Below are 21,333 nucleotides of genomic sequence, written 5' to 3' on the forward strand. Positions count from 1 at the left end.
CTTCTTCTTGCACTGGGCAGTGAGTTTGGCTCATTTCCGTCTAAGAAGCCACCAGAAGAGACAGGCTGGAGGTCGGGCTCCAGTCATTTTAAAAGGCTCTGACCACAGCCACCCAGATTGTTCCTATGCCAGGACCTGGAGGTGGCATATGTCTGGGTTCACCAACTGCTATTGGATCCTCCACATGGAAAGCCCAGAGCAAAGCTTCATTAGCAGTCAGCAGGACGTAAGCGTGGCTTCTTCACTGAATAAAAACCAGCTGACAGCATTTGGTCCCACTTTTTCCTGAGAGAATTGAAGGCAGCCCATATTTACGTATCTCTAAGAACCACCTCATGGAATGTAGATCACTAAACCTAGGGTTCAGAAATTAATAATACCATGTTGATAGGGGTTGAGCCAGTTTTGGAAATTTATCTTCCAAAGTAACATTCCTAAAAGAGTTGATATGGGAGCTTCCAGAGTGGTCTAATTGACAACTGTGGAGAATCTTGAGTTTTAGGAAAATATGACACTTTATAGACAGCCTCACTTGAGATCAAAATAACCTTTGACACAAGCAGCAGAGCCGTTGCCCACTGTGATCGTCAGACTAATAATCCCAATGATCATGGCGTGGCGGGGTTGGGGGGGAGGGGGCACAAGCAGGTTAGGTTGTGAAGAGAGTTTAGGGGCCATAGCAGGTTAAATTGTGAAGAGAGTTTCAGAAGGTTGTCTCCTTTCAGAAGGTGCTGACTTTGTCCCACTCTGACCCACTCCCGATTTCCTTCAGGTGACCTTTCAGCTGTCTCTTTTCACAGCTGATACCTGAAGCCAATAAAAGGCAACGGTAGAAATGTGCTAACTTGTAAATAGGATTTCTCCAGGCTGTTATGATGCAAGTGTTTTTCAGCAATTGTTCAAGGGTTACCTTGAAGGCAGAGGGCTCTTTAGAATACTAACTCCCTGATCTGTGAATGGCTGAAAGCCTAGTTGGAGAGCCTTAGGTCAGAGAGCTGGTTACCCTTTCCTCGAACTGTGGTGGAGGCTTGAAGATGGATTTAAAACAGGTCAGTAAATGTGAAATGCATCCTTCGTCAATATCTTCACTAACTTTTGAGCTTCAAGTTGAAGACATTTTGCTGTATGGCATTTTGGATGTGAATGTATGTATCAGTTACTTCTCCAATAAGGGTAAGGGACTTTCTGAGTGTTGAATGGGGTAAAGATACTAAAAGATGAGGATGAGAAAGACAGGAACATATCAGCCTCCTTTTATTTTGCCATTATTTTATGAAACAAAAAAGTTATTTTCTAAGTCATGTTTGATGCTATAGTTTTAACAGAGGAATTAATGGTGTTTTTACTGTGAACTTACAGAAATTAATGGTGTTTACAAAGGAAGCTAAAAAATTAATGATGTTACATTGTTAGAAAACAAAAGATTAAGTAGAAAATGGAAATGTTTGGGTCAGCATCCGGGAAGGCTTTCTCCTGGTTTTGTGGGTTTCTAGCTTGTGTCCTGCTTAAATTTTTTCCCACTGTACCTTGTGTTACATTGCTACTGTGGTATGGTCTCTGTGCAGTCTGGAGTTATGGCTGTTTCCATGAAGAATAAGGTCATTTTAATTTCCTTGTTCCTCCTCTACTGTCTAGGAGTTAAGCCTATAAATGAAGAAGATTCACTGCAGGGTAACTTGTCTATGGGAGTAGGTCCATGAGTCTGGGTCCTCCTATCCTTTTTTTTTTTTAAATGTCTGTTTCCCACCTCCAGACTGTAAGATCATTGTGGACAGTTCCCTGCCCTGTTCCCATGTCTTTTATATTGTACTAACTCAAGCGCTTAATGCAGTACTCTATTCACACAGTAAGCACTCAATAAATCCCACTGATTGTTTGATTGCTCAAAGGAAGAAAGGAGTTGCTTATGAAGAGAAAAACTCTAAGCGAAGACAATTATCACCTTTGAACATACATGAGTAAAGTTAATATAGATTTGGCTCAGGCAGAAATTCAGTAGTTTAGACATACATTCACATGCTTTAGACATTCAGTCATATTTATTGAGCACTTAGAGTGTGCAAAGCAGTGTAATAATGGAATTTGTTAAGCACTTAGAGAAGCAGTGTGGCTTGGTGGAAAGAGCACGGGCTGGGGAGTCAAAGGTCATGAGTTCAAATTCCTGCTCTGCCACTTGTCAGCTGAGTGACTTTGGGCAAGTCACTTCACTTCTCTTTGCCTCAGTTCCCTCATCTGTCAAATGGGGATGAAGACTGTGAGCCCCATGTGTGACAACCTGATGACCTTGTATCCTCCCCAGTGCTTAGAACAGTGCTTGGCACATAGTAAGCACTTAACAAATCCCATCATTATTATTATTATTATTACTATGTGCCAAGAACTGTTCTAAGCACTGGGATAGATGCAAGATTATCAGGTGGTCCCACGTGGGGTTTATAGTCTTAATCCCCATTTTACAGATGAGGTAACTGAAGCACAGAAAAGTTTAGTGATGTGTCCAAAGTCACACAGCTGACTAGTGGTGGAGCTGGGGTTAGAACTCACAACCTGTGGCTCCCAACCCAGGGCTCCATCCACTAAGCCATGCTTGGGAGAGTACAATATAGCAGACACATTCCTGTCCACAATGAGCTCACAGTCTAGAAGGGGAGACAGACAATATAAATAGACAAATAAGATATATGCTTATACACATAGGTGCTGTGGTGAGATAAATTTGTCTCAATCTATACATATTTGTGCTCAAATAAAATTTATAACATATTTTACTCATTTTTCCCCCCACCACTCTCCCACCCAAAATTTGAATAATCAGGTTCTTTTGTCTTCTTATCACACCCAGCTTGGAAACAGCTGTTTCGACTTTGTAAAGCTTCATTTCTAGAACCTCTGAATCTGTGAATTTTGATCAGATTTGCTTCCAGAGACTTTTCCTGGCTTGGCTTTTAGGAGAAAGTGAAGTGTAATCCAATTCCTAATAGGATTTAGATTTCATTGCTTATGGTTTCTAAATGTTAATTTGTAATGTGGAACTTTCATTCCATCATGCATAATGGGAAAGTTTAGTTTGATCAACATGCTGCTAATGTCTTCTAAAAATATAGGACTAGAGAACGTAATCCTAACGGCCTGTTGGAAAATTGCTTTTTTCAGGAGAAATGAATTTAGACCAATCAGGGGATTGGATTAGTCAGGCTTGACCTGCTAAATTGAATCAGACACTTCTACAGCATCAGATGTTCACTGCATTGACCTTTTTAATGAGATATGGGTCTATTAGATCTGTTTTACTCTGCTATAAAATATTTTATGAATCTGTACAGGGCTCTCCATCATTGAGATGGATCTAAAGATCTGAAGATGAGTTAGGAAGGTCCGAGCAAAATTAGCTCTCTAGCTTGGCCAGGTGGAAATGTATACATTGTTAACTTGCTGACCCTCTCTCACTAGTGTGCCCAAAGCTTCATAAGACCAGACACTTGTGAATACCTTTTATGGGGAGAAGAATAAAGCCAGAGGGACCAGCAGAAATTCTTTGGCAAATCTCATAAAGTATGCAACCTCTCATGTTGGGTGAGGACAATGGAACAGGACTGTTCGCTTTCATGTCACACATTCTGCTCCTGTTGTCTGATGCAGCTTCAGGGGATGACAACTGGAGTAGACCAGTTAGGTGGGTCTAAAGTTTCCTTTCTGAAATCACCCAGCTGTTCTTTTTTGTCTCCCTCAGCTGGTGAAGAGGTTGTTACTATTGTGAACCAGGAAACAGAGGCTTGGAGGCAGGTGTGAATGGGGCCAGAGTGCCAGTGGAGGGTCATTTTGCTTACTACACTATTCTATCTCTGGTGGAAAGTCGAATTGTGTGCAGGCCTGTGTGCTGATGTTTTTCTAAGAAAAGGTAGATTGTACTCTATTAGGGTTTAATCCATCGATCAATTGTATTTTCTGAACACTTTGCGCAGAGCACTATGCTAAGCACTTGGGAGAGTGAAATATAATAGAGTTAGTACATCTATTCCCTGCTGTGTGACCTTGGATAAGTCAATTACTTTCTCTATGCCTCAGTTCTCTCAGTGGCAAAATGGGGATTCAATACCTGTTCTCCCTCCTACTTAAACTGTGAGCCCCAAGTGGGACACGATTATTTTGTATTTCTCCCAGTGCTTGGCAAATACCACAGTTATTGTTACTTACTAAAGAGATTACAGTCAAGAGGGAGTTTACAGAGACTCCACTGGCCTGTGAAGTGTGCTGAGGATTCCTGGGCTTGAGTCCAGGTTCAAAGTCTGACTGCTATACCATGTGACTCAGAGAGAGCCCTTTAACATCCTCAGCCCTCAGTTTTCTCCTGGGGAAATTCATATTAGTTAACTTCAGGCCTGTGAAAAACATGTAGGGCACTTTAAAAAAAATACAAAAGTGTACTTGTATCTATATCAAATAGTATATGTTTAAGTGAAGTGGACTAGTAGAAAGAGCACAGGCCTTGGGGTCAGAGGACCTCATTCTAATCCCTGTGCATCCCTTTGCCTACTGTGTGACCCAGGATAAGTGACTTAACTTCTCTATACCTCAGTTTCTTCATCTGTAAAGTGGGGTTTAAGCACTTGTTTTTCCTTCCCTTTATACTCTGAGCCCCAGTGGGAGAGTGTCTATGTGTGACCTCATTATAGTGTATGTATGTACAGTATGGTGCTTGGTACATATTAAGCACTTGATGATAACTTATCGTTATTGAACATGTTCTGTGTTCAGAATACTATGATATTAAGTAGCTGAGAGAGTACAGGATAATTGGTATGGTCCCTGCCAGCAATGAATTTACAATCCAGTGGTGGAAGCAGACATTAAAATGTAAATTATAGGTATGTGGAAATAGAATATTTAAAATATGTCCATAAGCACTAAGGGGGTTGGGAAAGCTCTGAAGTAGCAGGTGTAAGGAGCTAAGACATTGGTCTTGGAAGACCTCCTGGGGTGGACATTGAAGATGGGGAGAGCAAGATGTGAAGAGGAGGAGGTTCATGGTGGTGGGGCTATAGGAAGGCTGTGAGCAGGAGGTTGGAAGGTCAGAGAGATGACAACAACACAGGTACCCATCTGAGACTGGATTGGGTCCACTCTGGCATGCTTGACCCCAATTTGGTAGGGGGGGGCAGATGCAGGGGGAGCTAGAGCCATTCTCGGCACAAAGTGTGAATTCCTTGGAGTGGTGCTCCATGGTGGGTGGCTGAGGGGAGCGAGAGATGGGGGAGACGGGACACCCCATCCTACCCCTCTGGCTCAGGCCTGGACTAGCCCTGAGGCAACAATTATGATAATACTGGAGGGTGAATTTCAGTTTGGGCCGTGAAGGTCACGGTCTCTCAGCTGTAAGGTTGTCTGTCTTCCCTCTGTGAAGAAAACTTCATGGACTCTGTGTTCAGAGACAAGTGAATTACTATTAACACTTCTAGTACTAGTAGGGAGTGGTGGTTGTCGTAGTATTTTCTCTATTAATCCAGTCCAGCTCAACTTCATACAATAATTGCTTTATATACAGTTGGCACAACATCCTAGCTTCACATGTGACTGAGGAGCACAAATATTGTATATATACCTTTAGCCAAACAGCAGTAAATTCTAATCGGGGTAATTATCAGGCCCCACCTGGTTCTCTCCACTATAAGGTTCTTGTGGGAAAACAATATTGATAAGCAGTTAGAAATTCTGACCTGGATTCTTCCTGTCTCAAGACCTTAACAAATCAAACTTCCTGATAAAACAGCTAAAATGAAACCAAAGAGAGAGGAGGATATGTGATGTGTCCACTTCGAGTAAATGGCTACTTGGCCAGACAAAATGAATTCCAGGCCTAAAGGCCCATCATGTTCTATATCTTGTTATTCTACCACTCCTAGGTATTCTAGTCACCAGAGTTGCTCTTGTTCACTTAAACTAGGGTTAGGAGACAATCAAACAGGTCTAGAAACAAAACAGCTGAAAGGGAACAGTTGGATGAAAAGGGGCTAGTGCCAGGTCCAGACCACTGTGCTTCCACAACCTCTAGACAAACAGAGGAAGCAACACGGCCTAATGGATAGATAATGGACCTGGGTTCTAATTCTGACTCTGCCACTTGTCTGCTGTGTGACCTTGGGCAAGTTACTAAACTTCTCTGTACCTCAGTTATCTCATCTGTAAAATGGGGATTAAGACTGTGAGCTCTATATGGGACAGGGACTGTGTCCAGCTCAATTATCTTGTATCTACCCCAGGTCTTATTGCTGGACACATAGTAAACACTTAAATACCACAGTTTTCATTTAGACTCTAAGCTTCTTGTGTGCAGGGACCTTGTTGACCAATTCTATTGTATTGCACTCTCCCAAGTGCTAAATATAGTGCTCTGCAAAGAGTAAAGACTATACTAAGAACCTATATATACTATATAGTGAAGCAGAGTGGCCTAGAGGAAAGAGGACAAGCCTGGGAGTCAAAGGACCTGGATTCTAATCCCAGCCCCACCACTTGTCTGCTGTGACCTTGGGCAGGTCATTTAACTTCTCTGTGCCTTAGTTAAGACTTTGAATCCCAAGTCAGATATGGACTGCATCCAAACTGATCAGCTTGAATCTACCCCATCACTTAGTGTCTGGCACTTAGTGCTTAGATGTTTGCTTAACAAAAACCATTAAAAAAGTGCTCAAATGCCCTGATTGAATGATTAAAGGCTCATAAACACATTAGTGAAAGCTAATTAAGGCTTCATTGTCAGGAATATTAACTATCCAAACAAACCCATTACTGGTCCCAAAACGAAAACTGCTTATAAAGGTGTCCTGACAATTGGATTTAAGTATTCCTACCATCTTTCTCTTTCTTAGATATCTGCTCTCTGGATTCATTACTCTTTGCTCCACCCAAGCTAGCTCTCTTAGTGTACCTGTCTCTCTACTCTCCAACCTCCACCTTTGCTCATGTCCTTCCCTCCATTTGGAACGCTTTCCCTTCTTCATATTCTCCAGACCAAAGCCCTCCTGAATATGAACGTCCTATAGGAGGTTTTCCACCACCTTAGTCGTATAATTCCAACAGCCATCTTTAGACCTTTGGTATACACACACATTTACCTATTCCATTAATTCATTCATTTTTCCATTCTACTGCTAGTTGTATCTTTCCTCATGCTCCCATTTTATGTAAAAAAAAAAAAATGCCTATCCCCCTCATTAGATTAACTGTTCTTTTACTTCAGTTATAATCTCTGAAGCACTTGGTAGTAGAGGCTGTCTACTACATCAGCATATAACTTCATCTTTCAAAAGAGATGGCAATTCTCTGGGAAGGACCAGGGAAGCAATTCCTTCTCGGTATCCTGGATCCTGATTGTGTTTTCCCATAACTAGGTTTCTTCTCTGTCTCTAAGCTTGTTTGTTCAAGGAAAGTATGGTCTCACTCCATGGACTTTACTTTCCTGTGAAGAGTGGGCCGGGAAGGACCAGCATGGGCTAGTTTCCATTCTTCCTATCTCAAGCCCTTTCCTCTCCACCCAAACGGCTACCTTACTGTTACGGGCTCTCGTTATATCCCGGCTAGACTACTGTGTCAGCCTTCTCTCTGACCTCCCTTCCTCCTCTCTCGCCCCACTCCGGTCTATTCTTCACTCTGCTGCCCGGCTCATCTTCCTGCAGAAACGATCTGGGCATGTCACTCCCCTTCTTAAACAACTCCAGTGGTTGCCTATCGACCTCCGCTCCAAACAAAAACTCCTCACTCTAGGCTTCAAGGCTCTCCATCACCTTGCCCCTTCCTACCTCTCCTCCCTTCTCTCTTTCTACCACCCACCCCGCACGCTCCGCTCCTCTGCCGCCCACCTCCTCACCGTCCTTCGGTCTCGCCTATCCCGCTGTCGACCCCTGGGCCACGTCCTCCCGCGGTCCCGGAACGCCCTCCCTCCTCACCTCCGCCAAACTGACTCTCTTTCCCTCTTCAAAACCCTACTTAAAACTCACCTCCTCCAAGAGGCGTTCCCAGACTGAGCTCCTCTTCCCCCTCTACTCCCTCTGCCACCCCCCCTTTACCTCTCCGCAGCTAAACCCTCTTTTTCCCCTTTTCCCTCTGCTCCTCCACTTCTCCCTTCCCATCCCCACAGCACTGTACTTGTCCGCTCAACTGTATATATTTTAATTACCCTATTTATTTTGTTAATGAATTGTACATCACCTTGATTCTATTTAGTTGCCATTGTTTTTACGAGATGTTCTTCCCCTTGACTCTATTTATTGCCATTGTTCTTGTCTGTCCATCTCCCCCGATTAGACTGTAAGCCCGTCAAACGGCAGGGACTGTCTCTATCTGTTGCCGACTTGTTCATCCCAAGCGCTTAGTCCAGTGCTCTGCACATAGTAAGCGCTCAATAAATACTATTGAATGAATGAATGAATGAAGTGTCTGTCTGCCATGTGCCTGAAAACATCCAAGTGCTGCTGGGCTGTGATGAGATCACAATTAACCCCATACCCACGATACTCTCATTCTTCTTATAGCTCTGCAATTCATGCTCTGCCCTTCTGTGATCTCTACAGATGAACAAGGACCGAAACAGCTGTGTATTTTTAGGAACAGCTGGCACATGCCTACACCTACCATGATTCTGTGACAGTAAACATTCTTCAGTGTCTTCCATACTCTCCGGGGACTCAGCCTATCCATTGCTTCCTGGCGCAAAACATCTCTTGATGAACGCTGTCGCAGATGTCAATCTAGTGAAGCACTGTTTCTGGTCTTGTTTCTATCACCTGATTTTTGGATCCGCAGGGCTGAGGAATTGCTTAAGGCTGGGATTGGAAGACTCTGTTTTGGACATAATCCGAGAAGCAGCGTGGCTCAGTGGAAAGAGCCTGGGCTTTGGAGTCAGAGGTCGTGGGTTCGAATCCCAGCTCTGCCACTTGTCAGCTATGTGACTGTGGGCAAGTCACTTAACTTCTCTGGGCCTCAGTTACCTCATCTGTAAAATGGGGATTAACTGTGAGCCTCACGTGGGATAACCCGATTACCCTGTATCCACCCCAGCGCTTAGAACAGTGCTCTGCACATAGTAAGTGCTTAACAAATACCAACATTATTATCCCTAGCAGCTGATTTTCAGTGGAATGAGGGTGAGGACATATTTCATTCTCTCTTAAAAACAGTCCCAACCCTAAAATACCAGGGAAATACAGGGAGAGTGAGATTTAGCCACTCCAACCTCACCTGTTGAGTAATGTTGAATAAATAAATTTCAATTGTATTTATTGAGCCCTTAATGGGTGCAGAGCATTTTACTAAGCATTTAGGAGAGTTTAGTATATCAGAGTTGGTAGATACATTCCCTACAGATAAGGAGACTACAGTCTGGAGGGGGTTGTCCTCTGTGAAAGGAACATTAAATAGATTTGATGTGATTTGGAGGAAAGTAGCTCCAGAGGAATTGGGATTTTCCTCCTGAGCACGTGGCATCCTGTCTTCTGAGCATGGGAACTATGGCTTCTGGGGCTCTATGCCCTTTCTCCTGCATCCTAATAAAAATTGGACAAATGGAGGAGAATAGTCTCTCAGACCAACCACAAGAGAACTATGCAGGAGTGCATGATGGAAGTCACTGTTTGGATGAATTCATATGTCTGAGCCACTTCTCAGTGCCTTTGATTCATATTGATAAAAGGGAAGTGGAGCTGAAAAGCATAGATTGGGAAACAGGTGTGGGGAGAAGAGGTAAAATTGCAAATAGTTATGTGAAGTAGGAGCTCCCACTGTTATCCTGGTCCATACCCTCCTCCTAAGCAGACCATGTGGCATCACCCTAAAAGCTTTGATATATGACATCTTGGGAGGAGATTGCAGCTGGATAATCAGCCAAGAACAAAAAAAAGGACTTTATTTCCCTTAGCTTGGCTTCCCTCAGGGAAAGTAAGACAGGTAGTTGCTGCTGATCACATTACAGGAGGTACAGTCAATCAATCATGCTTACCATGTGCAGAACACTGTACTAAGTGCTTAGAAGAGTACAGTAGCTCAGAGTTGGTGGATGCGTTCCCTATCCACCAGGAATCCCAGCACTCTTTCTTTTTTTAATTGCATTTGTTATGTGTTTACTATATGCCAGAAACTGTACTAAGCACTGGGATAGAAGATACAAGATCATCAGATTGGATACAGTCCATGTCCCACATGGAGTTCACAGACTTAATTCCCATTTTACAAATGAGGTAACTGAGACTCAGAGAAATGAAGTGACTTGCCTAAGGTCACCACAGCAGACAAGTGGCAGAGCTGTGATTAGAATGTAGATCCTGCTGACTCCCATGTCCATGCTCCCAATGCTACTTTTCTTCTTCTGATGACTCCCCAGTGCACCCACAGGGCAAACTCACCAACTGTCAATTTATACCGCTTCTCACATCTCCTAATGTCTCTTTGTAAACTATTTTAGTGATCCAATGATTGCTCAGCTATGAGGAAAGTATACCTCAGGACGCCAGTGCTAGAGTGCAGCATGATATAGTGGATAGAACATGGGCCTGGGAGTCAGAAGGTCTTGGATTCTAATCTTGACTCTGCCACTTCTCTGCAGTGTCACCTTGGGCAAGTCACTTCACTTCTCTGGGCTGCAGTTACTTCATCTGTAAAATGGGGATTGAGACTGTGAGCCCCATGTGGGACAGGGACCGTGTCCAACCCGATTTGATTGTATCCCGCCCAGCACTTAGTACACTTAGTACCTAGTCCCTACTCTGCCACTTATCAGCTGTGACTTTGGACAAGTCACTTCACTTCTCTGTGCCTCAGTTCCCTCATCTGTAAAATGGAAAGAGCACGGGCTTTGGAGTCAGGGCTCATGAGTTCGAATCCCAGCTTCTCTGTGCCTCAGTTCCCTCATCTGTAAAATGGAAAGAGCACGGGCTTTGGAGTCAGGGCTCATGAGTTCGAATCCCAGCTCTGCCACTTGTCAGCTGTGTGACTGTGGGCAAGTCACTTAACTTCTCTGTGCCTCAGTTCCCTCATCTGTAAAATGGGGATTAAGACTGTGAGCCCCACGTGGGACAACCTGATTCCCCTGTGTCTACCCCAGCGCTTAGAACAGTGCTCTGCACATAGTAAGCGCTTAACAAATACCAACATTATTATTATTAAAATGGGGATTAAGTCTATGAGTCCCACATGGGACAACCTGATTATCCTGTATCTACCTAACCCACTGCTTAGTACAGTGCCTGGCACCTAGAAAGTTTTGAATAAATACCACAGTTATCATTATTATTAGAGTGGAGATCCAGTCCCAGGGGAAGATCCAAAGAGTGTTGGGCTTGGGGAGGCCTTTTGGTCTCTAGTAAGGCTGGGTGGGGAAGACCCAGAAGCATTTGGTCCTCAGTGACAGTTGGTCTGAAGTGTTGCTGCCTTCAGGCATTGCAACCGCCCAAGGAAGGTACCCATGCCTGTCAATGAATTCATTCCAATCACAGAGACTTGTTTAATAATGATGGTACTTGTTTAGTGCTTGCTATGTGCCAAGCACTCTTCTAAGCGCTGGGATACGTAGCTACAGGGTAATCAGGTTGTCACATGTGGGGTTTATAGTCTTAATCCCCATTTTACAGATGAGGGAACTGAGGCACAGAGAATTGAAGTGACTTGCCCAAAGTCACAGCTGATAAAGACTGTGAGCCCCACGTGGGACAACCTGATTCCCCTATGTCTACCCCAGCGCTTAGAACAGTGCTCGGCACATAGTAAGCGCTTAACAAATACCAACATTATTATTATTATAAATAGCAGAGCAGGAACTAGAACCCATGACCTCTGACTCCCAAGCCTGGGCTTTTTCCACCAAGCCACATTGCTTCTTTGTGCAAATTCTCCACTTTGTTCTTGCCACCTCTGCCTCCAAAATCCTCAACAGCAGTGGAGGCAGAAGTCTTAGGGAGCCCAAAAGGTAGGGTCAGAAAGTGACCTAGTGGGTTAGGACCGGCAGCTGCCATGATACTGTCAGTGGAAGTGGGTGTTTTTAGGGTGCAGAGCTCCTAGAGACATTGCTTGAGGCTCCATGTGATCAAACATTTGGATCCTTGAAGAGATCTTTGTTCTCCAGCCTTTGAGCCCTGGTCCTCTTGTCTAACTTGTTCCTGTAACGCCTGAAACCCTAGGCCTAGAGCTGCTTTTCTATTCCCCCTAGCAAACAAATCTGCTCCCTTCTCCTCCCACCCACAGAGTTGCCCACCTTCAGGTCTTTTCACATTCCCTTCCTCTTAAATGGAATGTTCCCCCAACTCCCCTTCACCAGATCTTATTCCTCTACTCCTTTAAAACTCTATTTTAAAATTCTCCTCCTCTACAAAAAATTTCCTGAGTTCTGACTCTTCAATCAGATTATTCCAGCTTTTCCACCAGCCCTCATACAAATCCCTGAAAATTATGTACTCTTTGCCTGCATTCTGCTTGTTTTTCCATGGATCATTTGGACCCTGTCTAGCTATGTATGAGACTTTTTATTTGTTTTTCCTGAATCCCCTAAGTTCTAATCCTGTCTCCACCACTTGTCTATTATATGACCATAGGCAACTAACTTATATTCTCTGTATCTGTTTCCTTGTGGCTCAGTGGAAAGAGCACGGGCTTGGGAATCAGAAGTCATGGGTTTGAATCCTGGCTCTGCCACTTGTCAGCTATGTGACTCTGGGCAAGTCACTTAACTTCTCTGTGCCTCAGTTACCTCATCTGTGAGCCTCATGTGGGACAGTCTGATTACCCTGTATCTACTCCAGAGCTTAGAACAGTGCTCTGCACATAGTAAGCGCTTAACAAATACCAACAGTAAGTGCTCAATAAATACCATCATTTTGATCATTCTACAGTTGTTCACTCTCTCTCTCTCTCTCTCTCTCCCACAGGTTCAGCCTTCCTGATTGCTCCAAATTGAGGCTGCACTCCTCTGTGTGATTCTGATGGGTGTGGGGAGGACTTAGCCTCCAAATCACATCCCAGAAGGACTCTGATATGCACAATTCTATTTGGGTCCATCAGCCATTCTAAGTACTGAACTTTTCAAATGTAAATAATGTAGGCTGATGTCCTTCTATAACTCCACTTGCCTGATTACACAGCTCTCTTGGCTCATGTTCCTTGGGTTATTAAACTGTGAAGGATATTAAGCTTGTGAAAAAGATTCATTTTAAACCACCAAAGTCATTAAATCATGTTTTAAATGGAAGCCATTGAGAGAGTCCCCATGGCATATGAAGTCTGAGTCCATAAAGCATGAGGGGTTGATTCTTTTTCAAACTCATGCCCATTTACTTGCTTTAAAAGTTATCATTTCTGGCCTTCTTTCCCTCCCAATGGGCTTTCAAAGGTAAAGAGGATGCCATAGGTAGAATTCTTTGTACTCTTCAGAATTCTAGGTAAAACTCAAGTTTAGGGTTCAGAAGTTGTTCCAGTTCTTATTCCTGTCCATTTCTGAGACCTGTCCCACAGCCCCAGTCAATAGTATTTCTGTCCAGCTTTAAGGATCCAAAAGGTTGGGCTTTTTTTAAAATGTCAGCCAGAGTTATAAGAAAGAATGAGAAGAAAGTGTGGATCTGTGCATCACAGTTTTTTTAAAGCATTTGTCATTCACTGAAGTCCTGTCCAATGTCCAGGTAATGAAGATCTCCTAAGCAGTGGGTAAACCAGGAGGCTGACTCCCATTCCATTACCTGTCCGCATCTGTAGAAGAGGTATGTGGGGCCAGTGCTACTGAAATGGTGGAAACTCTAATTTTTTGGTTGAGGTGAGAAGTACCACACTTGCCACTGGCTAAGCTCTCTGCCCTCTCAGAGCCACAGCTATTTCTAAGGAGTAGCCACATGTCTTGTTGGCATCGTTGCATTGCAACATATACTGCGTGATGTAATAATGTCACATGGCACATAGGTGGTCATAAATTATACATCTTTTTTCAAGCCATCAGTTCAACTGTTTCATTTTCTTTTTTGACTCCTGGAAAAGATGGTTGCCAACCTCTGTTCTATTGAATGGAGATTTCCCAGGATGAATTGTGTGTATGTGTGTACGCATGCCGAAGACTTAGGTATTGTAATTTTAAAGCAGAAACCTTTAGGACCAACTAAGAGGTTTAGCTCATCAATCTTAGAAGGATGAGGCCTTTCCAACCCATTTCTACCAAAACAGGATTTACAGAAGCAAAGGAAGGCAGTATAAAAACACTTTAAAGAAGTGTTAAAGCTCAGCCTTAATCAAATGACAGCATCAGATTGGCAGGAGACAACCACACTGATGTGTGTGACACCTGAGAGAGGGGTGGTGCTCTTCAAATAAAAGCTTTGGGTTACCAAGAGGCAGATTTGAAGACAATGTAAGTCCCCACAAGAGGTAAACACATTTGTTCAATGGGGGATAGCGTGTGCAGTGTGGAATGGATTGTTGTGCAGTGGCCTTTTCAGCCACACTTACATGCATGGATAGGATCTCTCCCTCAGGAACATCACCTTCAGGTATTAAGGACAGCTATATAAATGCAGTGCATTTATCTTGGGTCAAAAGGAAAACATTCATAACCTGCCTGGGCTTCCCAGTACAATTGAATCACCTGGAAGTACAGATTATAATTCTCTTAGATAAATAGAATTACATTTCTCAATTTAAGTATACTGTTGTCATAAAATTATTTCATCACTGGCAAGTATAACCTCCCTCATTTCATGGGAAATGCTATGTGAGAAGTGCCAATTTATCATTTCTAAACAAGACTCTGAAATACAATTTTGTGATGTTTATTGTTGTCCTACCAATCTTCTTTTTCTTGGTCCTATTTTTCAATGAGTTTTCCAAGGTTCAGAGGAAGTAGTAAGAGCCCTGGCCTGGAATCAGAAAGCTTGGTCATTACACAGCTTTGCTTCTCCATAACTTTAGACAAGCTCATGTTATCTTTCCCTGCTTCAGGATTCCCATCTGTTATATGAAGACAATGTCATATTTCCCAAGCAAACTGATGAAGATATTGAGAACATGAACTCTATCTCTTTGGTGTGTTCAGCCATATTCTCTCCTTTGGCCCAGTTTAGAATAAGTAGGGTCTCTTTATAGTAGCATAACTGGCACAATAGGGCATCTTTGCCCCTCCTCAGTCAGTAAATTGGAGATTCAGGGTTGCTTAGTGGATAGAGCACAGGCTTGGGGGTTCGAGGACCTGAGTTTTAGTCCTGACTCAGCCAGTTACCAGCAGTGTGACCTTGGGTAAGTAACAACTTTTCTGTGCCTTAGTTGTCTCATCTGTAAAATGGGGTTAAAATACCTGTTCTCTCTCCCTCTTAGACTTTGTATGTAACTAACTCAGTGCTTAATCCCCTCTCAGGATTAGCAAATGTCATCCTTATCATCATAGAACAGGACAGGGGCAGGCAGAGAGCTCCTCAGAGGCTGAGAAGACATAGCAGTATCTTTTACAGCCTGCCCAGCCCCTGCAAAGCATGCTGGGGGCAATCAGGCAGTTTATTTGGACACACTGTGGGGAGCTAAGGGCAAAAAGAGAGGCTTGACAGCAATAATAGTTGTGGTATTTGTTAAGCGCTTACTCTGTGCCAAACAATATACTGAGCACTGGGGCAGATACAAGATAATCAGGTCCCTTATGGGGCTCACATTTTAAATAGGAGGGAGAACATGTATGGAATCCCCATTTTATGGATGAGAAAACTGAGGCACAGAGAAGACTTGCCCAAGGTAACAAAGCGGGCAAAGGGTGGAGCTGGGATTAGAACCTAGGTCCTCTGACCCCTAGGTCCATGTTCTTTCCACAGTTGCACTCTGCTAATCAGTAATCAGATGTCTAATTTGGCCATGGTGTTTAACTTGATGTTTAGGGGCTATTGGTAGGGGTGAAGTGATCCTCCAATCTTGTAGAATTTTGGAAGTAATCCTCTCATGTTTAATTTATAAAGAGTTGAATAGTGGTGTATGAAGCTGATGCTTCTCACGCTGAGCTTTTATTCATGGATATGGCCTAGTGGAGAGAGCTCAGGCCTGGAAGGTAGAAGGAACTGGGTTCTAATTTAGACTCCTCCACTTGTCTGCTGTGACCTTGAGCAAGTCTCTTAACTTCTTTGTGCCTCAACTATCTCATCTGTAAAATGGGGATTAAGACTGTGAGCCCCATGTGTGACAGAGACTGTGTCCAAGCTGATTAGCTTGTAACTACCTGAACATTTAATAGCGTGCCTGGCACTCAGTAAGCACTTAACAAATGCAATAAAAAAGTACTTATACACACCTGATGATCCTACCCAGTGTGCACACATCAAGATTGTCTGTGGCCCTGCATCTGCTATTTTCAATCTCCAGCATTGTTTTCAAATCTGCCTCTTGGTAGCCCTATCACATAGAAGGTTCTTTTTTTTCTTTAATGACACAATCAGGTTGCTGATTAAAACTCATTAGCTTAATGGTGATCGTTGAACTTATTAGCAACTTGTTTAAGATGCATTAAGCCTTTAGGGAAGAGCCTAAAAAGGACTTTTCAGAATTGGTGTTTTTGCCTTGAGTAATCATTTCTTTTGCCACTGTTGACTGCCTGGACTTTTGAGTGAAAAATGTTAGGTTTCTCTTCTCCTGGTAGCAAGGAGCAGAGGGGTTGCTGTCTCTGATTTAGCCTTAGCATTTTCTGCAGCTGGGAAGTGGAGGATGAGTTATAATCAAAATAAATTATCTTGGGAGTAGAAGATTAAGGGCCCAATATAGAGTACTCCTGGAATAAGTTACTTTTCCAGATTACTATGTTGCCAGTCAACATACATTTTTGTGAGAGGCATCTGTTTCCACTTCAAAGTTTATAAGATTAATGTAACAGCTTAGGGAAAATATTTTTATAATTATGGCACTTGTACTTATTATTGTCATGATATTTAAATGCTTACAAAGTGGCAAGCACTGTTCTAAGCACTGGGATAGATACAAGCTAATCAAGTCAGGTACAGTGCCTGTCTCTACTGGGGCACTGGTAGTCTGAGTAGGTAGGAGTACAGACATTGATGCCCCATTTTACAAATGAGGAAACTGAGGCACAGAGAAGTTAAATATGTTTAAGTGACTTGCTCATGGTCACATAGCTAGCAAGTGGCAGACCCAGGGTTAAAATCCAGGTCCTCTGATTCCCAGGCCCATGTTTTTTTCACTAGGTCTCATTGTTCCTCAGCAACAGTATGTATGCACATTATTAGGATTATTGTTTGGGATCTTCAAAAAGCTATAGGGATCGCTTTTGGCAGCATATCCCTGGATAAAAGACATCAGGGTGAATAATCACCATACTTGAGTCCAAAGATCGTTGCGTTAAGCTTCTTAAAAAGTGAAAATGCTCTCTAAAGCAGTGAGTGCCACTCTCATATACTCGAGAATGTCAGGAAATACTAAGTGGCCTGGAAAGTGTTCTTTAATTAAAAAAAATATATATAACTCTGTAGACCTGATAGTCCCTTTTTACAAACAGTGTCTCCTGGATTTGTTGGCCATTTTCTATTCTGCTAGAAAGGGATCCACTTGGGCAGGTGGTCACCTTTAAGAGGTCGTGGATTAAGGGAGCCTTCAAGCACTGCTCTGTGACTGCTCTGCTTATGGCCGCCCTGCTTTGATCGCCCATATGTAATATTCTTGGGTATCGCGCTGTCATCCATTTTCTATGACAAATGATAGAAACACTACTTCAGAAGATGTCTCATGAGTCACAGGAGCCTGTTGGCCACCCTGCTTTGATCGCCCATATGTAGTATTCTTGGGTTTCGTGCTGTCGTCCATTTTCTATGACACATGATAGAATCACTACTTCAAAAAATGACTCATGAGTCACAGGAGCCTGTTGGGTAGTGAAGGTGGTGTCACCCAATGTAGAGTGCCTGACACACAACTGCCACATTCACAAATAAAGAGGTTTAATCTTTGAACCTTAGGGGACTATGATGTTTAAGTATTTACTAAAATAGTACCAGCATTGTTGCTAGTGGCTCCAGGTCATTTAACACATTGTGAGCCCAGGGTTAATAGCTCTTTTGGGGTCCCCCTGTGAGACACAGGTCACTTTAACTCTTTCATAACATGGAGCTGTCTTCCCAGTTTAACTGATTAAAGACATAATAATGTTGGCATTTAAGTGCTTACTATGTGCAGAGCACTGTTCTAAGCGCTGGGGTAGATACAGGATAATCAGGTTGTCCCACATGAGGCTCACAGTCTTAATCCCCATTTTACAGATGAGGTAACTGTGGCATTGAGAAGTTAAGTGACTTGCCCACAGTCACACAGTTGCCAAGTGGCAGAGCTGGGATTAGAACCCATGACCTCTGACTCCCAAGCCCATGCTCTTTCCGCTGAACCACGCTGCTTCTATAAGGAGAAGCAGCCTAGTCTAGTGGTAAGATCAAGGGCCTGGGAGTCAGCGGACTCGAGTTCTAATCCCTGCTCCACCACTTGTCTGTTATGTGACCTTGGGCACATCCCTTGACTTCTCTATGCCTCAGTTCCCTCATCTGTAAAATGGGGATTAAGACTGTGAGCCCCACATGGGATATGGACTGCATCCAACCCAGAGCTTAGAACAGTGCTCGGCACATAGTGCTTAACAAATGCCATTATTATTATTATATTCTTGTACCTACCCCAGTCCTTAGTAAATTTCCTGGCACATCATAAGTGCTTAGCAAATACCATTTAAAAAAAATGGAGACCTCCCCATCCCCCACTGGCTCTCCGCTTCCTAGCCCTTCCCCTAACTCTCCTATTACTGTAGATGGCACCACCAATTCTTCCTGTCTTACTAGCTCATAACCTTGGCCCTATGACTGACACCTCACTCTCATTCAACCCGCATACTCAATCCATCACTAAATCCTGCCGGTTTGACCTTCACATCACTAAAATCCACCCTTTCCTCTTCATCCAAACTTCTACCATGTTAACCCAAGCATTTATCCTATCCTACCTTTACTGCTGTATCAGTTTCCTTGCTGACCTCCCTGTCTCCCGTCCCTCCCCGGCTCCAGTCCGTATTCCAGTCTGCTCCCTGGATCATTTTTCTATGAAAATGTTCAGGCCATGTTTCCCCACTCCTCAAGAACCACCTGTAGTTGCCCATCCACCCCCCACATCAAACAGAAACTCCTCACCATTGGTTTTAAAGTACTCAATCAACTTGACCCCTCCTACCTCTCCTCACTACTCTCCCACTACAACCCAGTCCAAACTCTTCGCTCCTCTAATGCTAACCTCCTCACTGTACCTCGATCTCATCAATCTTACCACCGTCCACTACCCTACTTCATGCCTCTGGCCTGGAGTGCCCTCCCTCTTCATATCTGACAGTTACTCTACCCACCTTCAAAACCTTATTGACGGTACAATTCCTCCAAGAGGCCTTCCCTGACTAAGCCCTCATTTCCTCTTTTTATCATTCCCTTCTACATCGCCCTGACTTGCTCCCTTTATTAACCACCCCTCCCATTCCCGCAGCACTTGTGTACATTACCTGTAACCTTATAGTAATGTCTATCTCCCCTTCTGGACTGTAAACTTGCTGTGGGCAGGGAATGTGTCTATACTGTACTCTCCCAAGCGCTTAGTACAGTGCTCTGTGCACAGTAAGCACTCACTAATTACGACTGACTGACTGATTTGTACAGAATGAATTGTGGTTCTTTCTGGCCTCCCTGAGCTCTTATTCCTGTATCCAGGGGTAGCCTTGGCTCCTTGCCTCAGCCTGGGGTTTCTTCAGGAATCTCAGCACATTTCCTCTAGACTGTAAACTCGTTGTGAGCAGGTAACGGTATCTGTTTATTATTGTACTCTCCCAAGCACTTAGTACAGTGCTCTGCACACAGGAAGCATTCGATAAATATGATTAATGAGCTGATTGCTCTGAGCAGCACTTGCATTAAGAATCACTCATCCTCTCAACAACCAGAACTTGTTAATGGGGCTATTAGTATGTTTGGCCCCAAGGGAGTTGCTTTCTCCAGAATGCAGCAGGGTGTCGGGGTGGCTCCTTTAGAGTAGTCTCTAGAGCAGCCACAGAGTTTTGGGGCAAGGGTTTTTTTGAAAGCAGCATGGTTTTTGGATAAAGCACGGGCCTGGGAGTCACAAGGACCTGGGTTCTAATGCCGCTTCTGCCATATATCTGCTGTGTGACCTTGGGCAAGTCATTTCACTTCTCAGTTACTTTATCTGCAAAATGGGATTAAGACTGTGAGTCCCAGGTGGTACAGGGACTGTGTTCAACCTGATTAACTTGTATCAACCCCAGTGCTTAGGATGGTGCTTGGCACATAGTAAGCACTTAATAAGTACTATCATTGCTGTTATTCTTTGAGGAGAGGGTAGGGGAGGGGAATCCTCCAGTCCCACTTTTCTAGTCTGGGGCTCATCCCGATTTATTGACGTTAAGGTGGGGTTCATCAGAACAGGGTCGGTTTGGGCTGCCAATCTGCTTGGGTCTGGGGCCTGTGGGTCCGGGGCATCTCTTTCAAGTTGTCCTTGGCAATGGGCTAGGGTGCTGTAGAAGAGGGATTGACTGAGCGGGAAGGGGGCTCCAAACTGGTTGTGCTGGAGGGGGACTTGGCCACTGTGGGGGCTGGAACAGCAGTGACATCTCAGACAGTTGAGTCCACATTGTGGGTCGTTTAGGAGCCCCTCAACCTGGGCATCCTTTGGCTTTGGCCCCATAAACCTCTGGATTAATCCAATCCTGGGTGGCTTCTCCTACCTTCTCCTACTACATCCTGGATGAGGTATTAAGTAGAGATTCATTCATTCATTCATTCAATCGTATTTATTGAGCACTTACTGAGTGCAGAGCACTATATGTGTCTCCGAAAATGATGGAAACTCCCCTAGAACATAGAACAGATGTACAAAACATGGAATCATTCAATAAGCGTGGCCTAGAGGAAATAGCATGGACCTGGTAATCAGAAGCTTGGGCTTTAATCCCTGATCCACGATGTACCTGCTCTCTGTGACTTAGGGCAAGTCAAAGCAGCATGGCGTAGTGAATAGGTCACGGGTTTGGGAGTCAGAAGGTTTTGAGTTCTAATCCTGGCTCTGCCACTGTTTTCTGCTGTGTGAACTTGGGCAAGTCACTTCACTTCTCTGGGCCTCAGTTCACTCATCTGTAAAATGGGGATTGAGACTGTGGGGCAGGGACTGTGTCCAACCCAATTTGCTTGTATCCATCCCAGCACTTAGTACAGTACCTGGCACATGGTGCATGTTTAACAAATAATATAATTATTATTTAACTTCTCTGTGCCTCATTTCCCTCATTTGCCAAATGGG

General features: G+C 43.8%; 1 long non-coding RNA gene across 1 annotated transcript; it reads left to right on the forward strand.

Moving 5' to 3' along the window:
• Positions 1–779: 779 nt before the first annotated feature.
• On the forward strand, positions 780–13,165 carry LOC114810253. The gene is made up of 2 exons (XR_003757972.2): positions 780–1,049; positions 12,909–13,165. It is a non-coding gene; the product is annotated as an uncharacterized LOC114810253 (long non-coding RNA).
• Positions 13,166–21,333: the final 8,168 nt, after the last annotated feature.

This window comes from Ornithorhynchus anatinus, chromosome 3, assembly GCF_004115215.2.
Source record: "Ornithorhynchus anatinus isolate Pmale09 chromosome 3, mOrnAna1.pri.v4, whole genome shotgun sequence".
Taxonomy (NCBI): Eukaryota; Metazoa; Chordata; class Mammalia; order Monotremata; family Ornithorhynchidae; genus Ornithorhynchus; species Ornithorhynchus anatinus.